Below are 14,144 nucleotides of genomic sequence, written 5' to 3' on the forward strand. Positions count from 1 at the left end.
AAAAAAAAGAAAGAAAGAAAGAAGAAAAAAAGAAAAGGAATTCATACTTAGTCATGTATCTCAATGGTAGAGTGCTTGCCTCACATGCCCAAGACCCTGTATTAAAAAAAATACATATATCCAGTATTGAAAAAAGAAATAGCAGAGAGGTGGTGGCACCTGTCTTTAACCCCAGCACTCCAGAGGCAGGTGCACTCTGAGTTCGAGGACAGCCTGGTCTACAGAGAGAGTTCCAGGACAGCCAAGGTTACACAGAGAAATCTTGTCTTGCAAACAAAACAAAACAAAACCCACAAACAAACAATAAAACCAAAAGAATTTTACATAAAAAGAGTATTGCGCGCTGTCAGAGGTCAGTAATAATGTCTTCCATTGGGTATCAGTTTGGTTTTGCATAAGGTAGAATCCGAGTAAAAAGTGTTGCCTTACAAGAAGCCAAGTGACCCTGCCTCTCCAGTCTGAGCTCCTTGTCCTGTCTTGCCCATGATAACCACCTTCCCTTCACCTCAGAGGAATGTGAGCACCATAAAGATTACCAGAAGACACGCAGTGGCCTGTGATCCTGAGGCAGGATGCTACCGTAGGGGTAGCTGCCTCTGGCTGCGAAGAAGGTGCACATCACCTGTGTTGCTTGCCAAAGCTTCCTGCCTGCAGCGGCATACCACTGTTCTTTTTATTGTTCTTCACTAATGATGACGACTTGATGGTGGTGGATTTTACTCAAGATGTTTCTCTTTCTAATAAAAGAGAATATTTGTTGCACTCAGAGCCTGGATTATCTTCCGCTCATTTTATTGTACTTCGTGAGTCATAAAAACCATATTTGAACAGAAAGAACAAAACTGACTAGGAAAAGGATCACAACACATATGTATGTATGTATGTATGTATGTATGTATGTATGTATTACTTATTTCCAAGACAAGAGTTTTTCTGTGTAGCCCTGGAAGTCCTGGAACTCTGAATGTAGACTCAGGCTGCTTGAAAACTCAGTGATCTGCCTGCCTCTGCCTCCTGAGTGCTGGGATTAAAGCCACGCACCACTATTGCCTGGCTTTGAATTCTTATATAAATTAGAATGTTAAAACATATATCCATGTGCTCACTTCGGCAGCACATATACTAAAATTGGAACACATATATCCATTCAAAATAAAAATGCATGTGAGTCATTTAAAATATGCTTTCTGAAGTGTCACTTGACCGAATTTTATAGTAGGCTGAGTACTAGAAATTTCTTTACTTATTTATTCATGTGTTGTTATTGTGTCACAGGATTTTCCCTGTCCAATTACAGTAGTGCAGCGGGAGGCCTGTGATTGCACAGAGAAAAGGGAGGCAGAGCAGAGAGTTGCAGAGACAGGGAACATCTCAGGGGAGGGAGACAATATAATAAGCCCTTCCAGCCCATGTTCAGCTTGAAGAAGTTATGAAGAGTCGTCCCCCTAGTTCCCTGGACTTTGGGGCTGGAAGGGGTTATTATAAATTGTTTTTCTAGAGAATAGTCATAATTGGAACAGGGAGGAATAGCTAGAATTGATTGCATAGCCATAGTCTCATTTGGTAGAAATCTTTTTGTTACTAAGCTGAAGTCATAAATTTTGGTACAGAATTTATTTTGATGCAAAATCAAGGTTTCCATTGGTATAAATTTCTTCTATTGATACTAAAAATTTAAAAGTACAGGGCTTAGACCAGTCCTTCCATAACTGTTATCATAAACTGATCTGAGATGATTACGCCTGTGAGATAAGGGCCCAATAACAAATTCATGGCTCTGAGTCTATTGTTAGGGTGTTTTCAGAGATTTTAATTAGAAATGGCTGAAAGTAGTTAACAGAGAACAGCCTAGATTACTTTACATAGATAGTTGGTTTTCAAAGACATCAGAAATCCACAGGATGTGACATTTAATGTTATTTATTCACTTGTGGACACAAATCTGCTCCTAACAGCCTCCCGTTCGTGGATTTACAGAAGGAGCTGAGCATCTTACCTCCAGGTGAGGCTGTACATTGTGGTTAGGTGGCCACTGGGCAGAAAATTGCCAGTCTCTCCTGCAGACCTGCACTGTTCTTGAAAGGACACAATTTACAGGTTAGGACAGCTTGGTTCTACTGAGACAGAATAGTCTAGTCCTTAATTTCCTGTGTCTCTAAGATCTGTTGGATGATCCTGGGCCAGAAGGCTGAAGACGGATGGATGCTCCAACTCACTGACTTACTTGGGCTGTATAGGTAAGCAGCTGTCTCTACAATTCACCTCAGCTCTGGAAGCTGTTTTAGGCTTCCTATATATTTTCAGTTAATATTAGTTGCTCTTGGATTTCTGATGGGGTTGAAAAACTACATAGTCTCATAGCTAACCCAGGCTATTTACTTTGAGAGAATAGATTTGAGAGGATGTTTTCAGATGGCATATAATCTAAAGCCAGGACATAATTCAGGGGTAAAATTATAAGTCTTTTAAGTTAGGACAGATGACATTGTTCTATCTTGATGATAAAATTGATGGACTGGGCCAGGCAGTGGTGGCACACGCCTTTAATCCCAGCACTTGGGGAGTTAGAGGCCAGCCTGGTCTACAGAGTGAGTTCTAGGACAGCCAGGGATACACAGAGAAACTCTGTCTAGAAAAACAACAACAACAACAAGAAGCAAACCTCCTTCCACAGCCTTGAAGTTCGGAGGTTACAGGTGTAAGCCATCCCACTCAGCTCAGAACAATCTAAGCTCACGACACTCCACTCACCTATGTAGAATGAATAGCCCTCTTTTCCAGTTTGTTTCTGTCCTAGTAATTTTATTTGTTGTGTCCTATAGGAGGCTTTAACACACACACACACTCCCACATATACACAACACACACATACACACCACATTCATGCACAACACACACCCTCACATATACACACAAAAGACACACACATACCACATACATACAAATACACACACACACATACATACCATACGCACACATAATACATACATACAAACACACACACACACTCACACATACACATTGCACATGTACCACACATACACACACACACACACACACACACACACGACACACGCATTCATACGTACACATTACACGCACTCACAAATACACACCACACACTTGTACAACACACACACAACACACATACATACGAACACACCCACTTACACATACACACCACACATGCACCACATATATACACAAAACACACACACTCACATATACACATAAAAGATACACACACATACCCACACACAGAGCAGTAATAACTCCAGTCGAGTTAGCAAAGCTATACTGTCTTGGGTTTTTTGGGGGGGAGGGGTGGGCAGGTGTTGAGAATTGCAAGTAATCCAGGCTAGCCTCAAACTCCTTACACACCCAAGAATGACCTTAAACTTCTGACTCGCCTGCTTCCACATCTTACGCGCTGGAATCACACGTGTGTGCCACCACACCAAGCTCCTTTGTCCTTCTCTCTGCTGGCACATGCTCTGTCACGGCATTATAAATAAGAACAGAGTCTCACTCCTGTCCCTCTAGTTTCTCCAGGGCAGGAGTGAGGCTTTTGTAATACTGAGTCCTCGAGACCTGGAAAATGACAGGGGAGTGGTCCTGAAAGGACAGTCCTAGAAAGACAGGCAAACACCATACACTCTCTCATTCGGGGATCTCCGTAGTTAATTTTAATATGTGTGTGTATGAGTGTAAATATAGTCATGAAACTAGAGAGAAAACCATAAAAATGGAGAAAATAAAGTTTGTTAATGAATTCTTTCTCTTTAAGACAGGATCTTTACCAGGCGGTGGTGGCACATATCTTTCATCCTTGCAGAGGCAGAGGCAGGCAGAGCTCTGTGAGTTCAAGGCCAGCCTACTCTACAAAGGAAGTCCAGCACAGTCAAGGCTCTGCTTCACAGAGAAATTCTGTCTTGAAAAAACAATAAATAAACCAAAAACAAAAAGTCAGGGTCTCTGGCTGGAGAGATGGCTCCAAGGTGAAGAGCTCTTCCAGAGGTCCTGAGTTCAAATCCCAGAAACCACATGGTGGCTCACAACCATCCGTAATGAGATCTGATGCCCTCTTCCTGGGTGTCTGAAAACAGCTACAGTGTACTTATATACAATAAATAAACACATTTTAAAAAAAATTCAGGGTATCATTTTTTAAATTGGTCTCATTTTTAAAATTTTAAATAGGTATCCTATTTTTAAATTATTTTGAGACAGGGTTTCTCTATGTAGCCCTGGCTGTCCTGGAACTCTCTCTGTAGACCAGGCTGGCCTCGAACTCCGAAATCTACCCTCCTCTGCCTCCCAAATGCTGAGATTAAAGGCGTGTGCCACCACGCCCAGCTCTGGATGTAGGGTTAATGAAGATCTTTTCCCAATCTGCACATTGCCATTTGTCCTATTGATAGTGATCTTTGAGTTACAGAAGTCTTTCAGTTTCCTGAGGTCCCATTTGTAAATTGTTGATTTTAGAGCCCGAGCCATTGGTGTTCTGTTCAGGAAATTTTCCCCTGTGCCAATGCATTCGAGGCTATTTCTTACTTTCTTTTCTGTTAGATTCAGTGTATCTGGTTTTATGTGGAAGTCCTTGATCCACTTGGACTTGATCTTTGTAAAAGGTGATAAATATGAAACAATTTGTATTCTTACACATGCAGATTGCCATTTAGACCAGTACCATTTGTTGAAGATGCTTTCTTTTTTTCCACAGTATGGTTTTGGCTTCTTTGTCAAAGATCAAGTGTCTGTAAGTTTATTTCTGGGTCTTCAATTCTAATCCTTGATCAACCTACCTGTCTCTGTACCTATACCATGTAGTTTTTATTACTATTGCTCTGTAGTACAGCTTGAGGTCAGGGATGGTGGAAATGCAGGGACAAAAATGGACCAGACACTGAAGGAAAGGACATCTAGTGGCCCAATTTGGGATCCATCCCATGTGCAGGCACCAAACTCTGACACTGTCATAGATGCTAGCTTGTGTATGCATACAGGAGCCTAGCATGGCTGTCTTCTGATAGGCTCTACCAGCAGCTGACTGAGACAGATGCAGATGCTTACAGCCAACCGTTGACTGAGGTCAGAGACCCCTATTGTCTTAGTTAGTGTCTGTGAACAGACACATGGCCAAGGCAAGTCTTATAAAGGCAACATATATTTGGCTTACAGGTTCAGAGGTTCAGTCCATTATCATCAAGGTGGGAGCATGGCAGCATCCAGGCAGGCATGGTGCAGGCAGAGCTGAGTTCTACATCTTCATCTGAAGGCTGCTAATGGAAGACTGACTTCCAGGCAGCTAGGGTGAGGGTCTTAAGCCCATGCCCACAGTGATACACGTCCTCCAGCAAGGCCACACCCCCTAATAGGGCCACTCCCTGTGCTAAGCATATACCAACCATCACACCTATGGAAGAGTTAGGGAAAGGATTGAAAGAACTGAAGGGGATGGCAACTCCATGGGAAGAACAACAGTATGAACTAACATGGATCCCCCAGAACTCCCAGAGACTAAGCCACCAACCAAAAAGCATACATGGGCTGGTTTGTGACTCTCAGAACATAGTTAGCAGAGACTGCCTTGTCTGGCCTCAGTGGGAGAGAATGTGCCTAATCCTGTAGAAACGGATGCCCCAGAGAAGGAGAATGCTGGCCTGGGCAAGGTGAGGGGTGGGGAGCACCCTCTCAGACGTAAAGGGGGCTAGGGAATGGGGTGAAGAACTCAGAGGGGAGGGACTGAGAAGGGGGCAACATTTAGAATGTAAATAAATAAAATAATAATAATAATAACAAGTCAGAGTCTCAATATGTAGATCTGGTTGGCCTAAAACTTGCTATGTAGACCAGACCAGACTGGCCTGGAACTCACAGACACCCAACTGTGTCTGTCTCATGAATGCTGGAATTAAAGTCACGTGCCACCATAACTGGAAAAAAAAAAAACAAGTTTGAAAAGAAATGTATTTGGGGTGGCTGGAGAGATGTTTCTGTGACCAAGGGCACCTGTTGCTCTTCACGAGGGCCCAAGGTCTTTTCCCAGAACCCACTTTGGGTGGTCTGTGACTATAGCTGTGGGCATCCACTGGACTCTTGTGTCCTCAAGTATCCACATGCGTATAGATGCCTGCAGACCCACAATACACACATGTAAGTGAAAATTTTTAGTGGGGCAGGAGTGTGTGGGTGAGTGGTGGAGCACTCTCATACAGGCAAAAGGTAGGGGGCAGGGCAGATGTGGGATATCGAGTTGGTGGAGGTGGAGATACCATTTGAGATGTAAATGAATGGAATGACAAATTGTATTTTTTTAAAACATTTATTTTATTTATTTATTTATTTGGTTTTTCTTTTTTAAAAATATTTATTTATTTATTATATGTAAGTACACTGTAGCTATCTTCAGATATCCCAGAAGAGGGTGTCAGATTTCATTACAGATGGTTATGAGCCACCATGTGGGTGCTGGGATTTGAACTCATAACCTTCAGTAGAGCAGTCGGCACTCTTAACAACTGAGCCATCTCTCCAACCCAGAATGACAAATTTTAAAAAATTAAAAAAAAAAATTGCCGGACAGTGGTGGCACACGCTTTTAACCCTAGCTAGCACTTGGGAGGCAGAGACAGGCAGATTTCTGAGTTTGAGACCAGCCTGGTCTAGAGAGTGAGTTCCAGGACAGCCAGGGCTACAAAGAGAAACCCTGTCTTGAAAAAAACAAAAATAAATAAATAAGTAAATAAATAAATAAATAAACAGATAATTTTTTAAAAAAATTTAAAGTTTTTAAAATTTATATATATTTATATGTATGCATATATATGTGTGTGTGTGATGGGGGAGGGGTGCATGTTCACAGGACCTATCTGGAAGCCAGAGGACAGCTCTGAGGAGTTGGGTCTCTCCTTCCACCTTTATTTGATTCTGGGAATCAAACTCAGGTTGCCACGTTTGTGCGGCCAGCACCTTTACCTGCTGAGCCACCTTGACAGCCTAGAAAAAGAAGTTTGAAGGAAGAGGGGCAAGGTAATAAAAGCCACACCTGAAAATGGGACGGTGACTCATGGAAGCGGGAAGGATACAGGGTGAGGAGAAGTGAAATCTACCAACTTGTATACTAATTTGAAAAATAACATGAATAGGGCCAGAGAGATGACTCAGCAGTTGAACCAGCTGCTCTTACAGAGGTCTTGGCTTTGTTTCCCACTACCCACATGGCAGCTCACAACCACTTGTAAATCTAGTTCCAGGGGTTCTAACACTGTCTTCCAGCCTCTGTAGGCAACATACACATAAGGTACACAGACGTGCTTGAAGCAGAAACACCTTTGCACATAAAAAAAAAAAAAAAAAAGGAAACAATCTACCAGGCATAGAGGCACACACCTTTAATCCCAGCACTCAGGAGACAGAAGCAGGCAGATCCTTGAGTTCAAAGCCAGCCTGGTCTAGAGAGTGAGTTCCTGGGCAGCCAGGGCTACACAGAGAAACCTTGTCTTGAAAAAGACCAAAAAGCCAGGCAGTGGTTGTACTCCCCTTTAATCCTAGCACTTGGGAGGCAGGTGGGTTTCTGTGAGTTTGAGACCAGCCTGGTCTACAAATTGAGTTCCAGGACAATCAAGGCTACATACACAGAGAGACCAAAATCATAATAATAGTAGTAGTAGTAGTAATAATAATAATATTTAGATAAGTAAACAGTCAGATTTGGTGGCACACCTTAAAGTCCTAACTCCAGGGGCAGAGGCTTATGAATCAATCTCTCTCTGTCTCTCCCTACCTCTCTCTCTCTCTTTGGTTTTCGAGACAGGGTTTCTCTGTATAGCCCTGGCTGTCCTGGAACTCACTCTGTAGACCAGGCTGGCCTCGAACTCAGAAGAATTTCTGAGTTCCATCTGCCTCTGCCTCCTAAGTGCTGGGATTAAAGGCGTGTGCCACCACTGCCCGGCTTCTCTCTTTTAAAGATTTATTTATAGCCAGGCAACGGTGGCTCATGCCTTTAATCCCAGCACTTGGGTGACAGAGACAGGCGGATTTCTGAGTTCGAGGCCAGCCTGGTCTACAAAGTGAGTTCCAGGACAGCCAGGGCTATATAGAGAAACCCTGTCTGGAAAAACAAAAAAAAACCAAAAAATACAAAACAAACAAAAAAAATTATTTGTTATTATAAGTAAGTACACTGTAGCTATCATCAGATAGGCCAGATGAGTGTCAGGTCTCATTGAATAATCGTCCATGGAGAGTGCCAAAGCTGCTCCATGGTATCCATGCCCTGTGCGAGTTCCCCGTGAGATCCACTGGATGAAAAGAAGACATTTTCTCTGTGGGAATGGAGTGCTGTTGGGAGCAGATGACAGGGCCTACCATTCTCTAATTGTTAGGTAGCTGTGATGGGGACATGGGAGAAGGAGCGACCCTTGCTGTGAGTGAGGGCAGCTGCAAAGGTCCTTTCCCACAGCCAGCGGGGATATTCTGCAGGGTTATCAGGAACTCTCTGCTCCAACATGGCTCAGTCTATCAACCTCTGCAGCTGGAAAATCAGGGATGTCATGGGGTAAGAGACAGGGACAGGTGCTCTGCTGGTCTGATCCATGCCCTGAGGGAGTCCAGATTCCACACAGACAGGAACACTAAACCTTCAGGCATCAAAGTTCAAGAAGAAAATACGTTTATGACGTTTATGATGGGGGATCTGGGTGAGGTGGCACATGTTACTGGGAAGGCAGAGGCAAGAAGAAGGCTAAAGGTTCTAGAGTCATCTTGGCCTACGCAGTAAGTCCAAGCCAGCCAGGGCTACATGAGACCACATCTCAAAAACAAACAAACAAAAGGGGAAAGGTTGAAGGGTTCCTTATGATGGAAACCCAACTATATTGTAAAAGACTAACATGTTCCATAGAGAGGAAAAAAAACAACAACAACAAAACTAAAGTCACATGATGCAGGTTCAAAGACAGATGAAGGTTGTGGGAGACACAGCTTAGGTAAGTGATCTACCTCAAAGAAGCAGAGTATTTATTAATGTAAATGACTCAGAGCTGGGGCACAGGCTTGCAGTTCCAATACTCAGGCAGGAGGATGGCAAGTTCGAAGCTTGCATGGCCTAGACTAATCCTATGTCAAACACAAACAGAGCAGGTGAGGTGACTCAGCATCTAAAGGTGTTTCAGGTCAACCCTGAAGCCCTGGAAGCCACAGGGTGGAAGGAGAGAATGGAATCCTGCAAGTTCTATTTTGACCTACACAGTCAAGCCTGCATGGGAGCTCGCGCGTGCGCACATGCCTACACATGCACACACATCACAGAACAAGACTAAATAAATAAATAAATAAATAAATGTAATTTAAAAAACATAGTTCCGAAAACGAAACAAGCAAATGAAAACAAACTCCTGGGCTGGAGAGATGGCTCAGCAATTAAGAGCACTGACTGCTCTTCCACAGGTCCTGAGTTCAATTCCCAGCAAACACATGGTGGCTCACAACCATCTGTAATGGAATCTGATGCCCTCTTCTGGTGTGTCTGAAGAGAGCAATGGTGTACTCATATACATAAAATAAATAAATACATCTTTAAAAAAAAAAGAGGGCTGGAGAGATGGCTCAGCGGTTAAAGAGCACTGACTGCTCTTCCAAAGGTCCTGAGTTCAAATCCCAGCAACCACATGGTGGTTCACAACCATCTGTAATGAGATCTGGTGCCCTCTTCTGGTGTGTCTGAAGACAGCTACAGTGTACTTACATATAATAAATAAATAAATAAATAAATCTTTAAAAAAAAAAGAAAGAAAAAGAAAGAAAGAAAGAAAGAAAGAAAGAAAGAAGGAAGGAAGGAAGGAAAACAAACTCCCCAGATGAGAACTTGAGCTTCACTGGGTATCCTCTAGAGAGGCCTTGAGTTTGAGCCACAGCATCACACACAATAACAAGAACAACAAAAACAGCACAGAGCGGCTGGGCATGGTGGAATGCACTGGTCACTCTCAGGAAGCAGATGAGTCACTTGAGGCCAGGAATCTGAAGGCAGCCTGACCAGTATAGCCTGTCTCCAGGAAGGAAAACTAATCCCTGCATTCAGAAGGCAGAGGCAGGAGGATTACTACAATTTCAAGGCCAGCCAACTCTCCATATTGGCTTTGACTTCTGGCCTCCTTATATTCATGCATGAAACCTGCAAACTCATATGTGTATATTCATCACACCTCTCAATAAATAAATTAATTAATTATAAATTAAAAGCTGGGAATAGGAAGCATTTAATTCCATCACTGGGGAGTTGGTACAGAAGAATCAGAAATCCAGGGTCCTTTTAAAGTTGATTCCTGAATCACACATGGTGGAAGGAAAGAACACACTTCTGCTCATGTGCGCACACTCGAGCACGCACACACGCACACAGATCCCCACACATCACATATACACATCACACCACACACACACACAGATCCCCCCACACCACATATACACATCACACCACACACACACATAAAACACAGATCCCCCCACACCACACATACACATCATATCACACACACACACACACACACAGTGAAACAAAGTAAAACAATAAAAAACAAAAAACAAAACAAAACAGACTTCTCAGAAGTCTGAGAAGGAACGAGGCAAAGTCCAAGGCTGTTCCAGATGAACTGCCAATCCCCATAGTAGCCAAAATCCAGACAGGGCAGCAGGAAAGGTATGGCAGGGTCTGCCCTTAAGGCGAACCTGCATGTATGCATGTGAGTGTGTATGTGTGTGTGTGTGCAAGTGTGTGTGTGTATATGCATGTGTGCATGTGTGTGTCTTGGAAGACCTAGTTTTGGGCGGGCCTGGGGGAGGGTAGTGTGTGAAGTCTCTATGTTAGGAAAAGGTGTCCAGTGGGAGAAAAGAGAAGAACGGCATATAACAAGAACCCCTCACACAGACCGCTGGGCGAGCAAGCCTGTGCTATTCTGGCTTGGTTTTAAGAGTAATATCATAATGTGTGTATTGGAGTCAGCACCTGTGTGTGTGCTGGATCTGGCTTGCTTTCTCCCTTTCTTTCTTTCTTTCTTCCTTCCTTCCTTTCTTTCTTTCTTTCTTTCTTTCTTTCTTTCTTTCCTTCTTTCTTCTTTCTTTCTTTCTTTTTGTTTTGTTTTTTTTTTCGAGACAGGGTTTCTCTGTGTCGCCTTGGCTATCCTGGAACTCACTCTGTAGACCAGGCTGGCCTCGAACTCCGAAATCTGCCTGCCTCTGCCTCCCAAGTGCTGGGATTAAAGGTGTGTGCTACCACCACCAGGCCTCTTTCTTTCTTTCTTAAAAAGATTCTCTCTGGGGCTGGAGAGGTGGCACAGCGGTTAAGAGCACTGACTGCTCTTCTGAAGGTCTTGAGTTCAAATCCCAGCAACCACACGGTGGCTCACAACCATCTATATAGCTACAGTGTATTCATATACATAAAAATAAATAAATAAATCTTAAAAAAAAAACCAAAAAAGCAAAACAATGCTTATTAAAAAAAAAAAAAAGATTCTCTCTCCAGCCGGGCAGTGGTGGCACACACCTTTAATCCCAGCAACTACTATGTAGATCAAGCTGGCCATCAAACTTAAAGGTCTGCCTGTGCCTCCCAAGTGCTCAGACACTGGGAGGCTAAAGCCACCTGCCACCACACTGGGCTAAACCCAGGAATTTCATGATCATGGGGGCCGGGGGATCTACATACCTCTGCTGACAGTTTGTTCTTCCTCTGGGCTCCAGGACATATGGAATATTTGGCTTTAGGAAAAGACCCAAGTGTCACTGTGCATGTCCCTTGAGGCCCCTCATTCCCTTGGCCATTTATCACAGAGAGGGCATGGTACAGGGCGAGGCTCAGGGCCTGGCTCCCTTGCAAGTGTGGCTGGATCAGAGCACAGGACAGGAGCCGTCAATTTGTTTCAGTTTGTTCCTCAGCTGTTATGGGAAAGGACTTTGTGAACCACACTTTGGGCAGAAAGTCCACCTGGCCCCACGGAGGCCTTCTAGACTTGGCAGAAAGACTCCCAAGGACCTAGCTAGGGCTCTCACTTTCATCTCATGATGGGAGTTTGGATGGAGTACCTCAGAGGCCTAGCACTTGTTTGGCAGGTGTGAGGCCCAGTTTCATCTCCAGCAAAAGCGTTCACTCACTCACTGCCTGGATTAACTTCAAGAACTTGGCTGGGGGAGCTGGAGAGATGGCTCAGCAGTTAAGACAATTGACTGCTCTTCCAGAGGTCTTGAGTTCAAGTCCCAGCACCTACAGGGTGGCTTACAACCATCTCTAATGAGATCTAATGCCCTCTTCTGGTGTGTCTGAAGACAGCTACAGTGTACTTACATAGGAGAAGGGCATGGAAAGCGACGGCCTGGCCTAGAACTTGCTCTGTACACCAAGCTGCCTCTGCCTCTGGAGCTCTGGGGTTAAAGGCATGTGACATCACTCACCAACCCGCCAAGCTGATCTCCCACTGAACTTAGGTAAAGCAGGCTGGTTTTGAACTCAGATTTGACTGCCTGTGCCAACCAAATGCTGGTCTTTTTTTTTTTTATTATTATTATATGTAAGTATACTGTAGCTGTCTTCAGACACTCCAGAAGAGAGCATCAGATCTCATTATGGGTGGTTGTGAACCATCATGTGGTTACAGGGATTTGAACTCATGAGACCTTCCGAAGAGCAGTCGGTGCTCTTAACCGCTGAGCCATCTCTCCAGCCACCAAATGCTGGTCTTAAAGACAAGCCTATCTAGGCACATTAGCGGTGCACAGATAAGCACACAGGCAAGATATATGAACACATAAAATAAAGGTAAATAAGTGTTTAAAACAAATATGCCCATGAAGCTTGGCTCTATGTGTGTGTGTGTGTGTGTGTGTGTGTGTGTGTGTGTGTGTGTGTGTGTGTGCTTCTCATTTGGCCTAGCTTGTCCTCAGACTCTCTACTAGCCCAGGATGGTCTTGAACTTTTTCTTTCTTTTTTTTGTTTTTGTTTCTTGGAGACAGGGTTTCTCTGTGTATCTCTGGCTGTCCTGGAACTCACTCTGTAGATCAGGCTGGCTTCAAACTCAGAAATCCGCCTTCCTCTGCCTCCCAAGTGCTGGGATTAAAGGCATATGCCAGCATCACTGCCCAGCTGTTTTTTCTTTTTTGTTTTTTGTTTTTTTTTTTTTTGAAAGATTTATTTATTTATTGTTATATGTAAGTATACTGTAGCTGTTTTCAGATGCACCAGAAGAGGGCGTCAGATCTCATTACGCTGAGCCATCTCTCCAGCCCCCTGTTTTTTGATTTTTGAAACGGGGTCTTATGTAGCCAGGCTGACCTCCCACTGAACTGAGGATGACCTTGGGCTCTTGATCCTGCTACTGCCTCCTAAATGCTGGCATTACAGGCAGCGCTGCCTCTCCCCCTCAAGCCCCACCCTCACCACCCCCACCCTTGCATACTCTAACTTTGTTATTAATGAAGACAATGGCAGGAGGTGATCTTGGCCCTTGCAAGCATGTCACAAGTCTCTTCTGCTAAACTTGCAGGGAGTTTAAATAAGTCAGGGTGAGGGGAAAGGCAAGGGGGTGTGAAGAAGAGGGAGAGCAGGTGTCCTGGAGGTGGAAGAGGTCTGTTCTGATTAGGAGGCTGAGACTAAGCCTTGTGGGGCTCAAGCAGAGCTGCCACAACAGGAACTGGAAGAGAAACTGGGAGGCCCAGAGGTTGGTAGAGGTACAGAGCCAGGAGCCCAGGCTGAGCTTTCTGACCTGTGTCCCCCAGGGCAATGGGAAGGCAGGGAGGAGAGCTGGCTGAGTGAGGTTCTCTGGTTATATCAAAGGGCAAAATTGCAACAAACTTGGTCATAGATCCAACTGGCTCTTAGTCTGCAAGCTGGTCTGAGAGTTCAGACTGGGGAAACAGTAAGTTTTGTAAGATGGGAGCAAAGAAACAAAACAATAAAAATGCTGATTAGTTCATGCTATTTTTGGTAATGGTTAAACCTGGGACTTCCTTGCTGTGCTGACTCAAGTGGACTGGCATCTCCTGTTTTGAGGGACAAGCAGTCTATTTTGGAAAAATGTCTACTTCGTGAGAGTTTCCCTGTGATTTTGTGGCACAAGGCTTGAGTGACTCCATTTTTTTTTTTTTTT

Source organism: Mastomys coucha, unplaced genomic scaffold (genome assembly GCF_008632895.1).
Source record: "Mastomys coucha isolate ucsf_1 unplaced genomic scaffold, UCSF_Mcou_1 pScaffold18, whole genome shotgun sequence".
Classification (NCBI taxonomy): domain Eukaryota; kingdom Metazoa; phylum Chordata; class Mammalia; order Rodentia; family Muridae; genus Mastomys; species Mastomys coucha.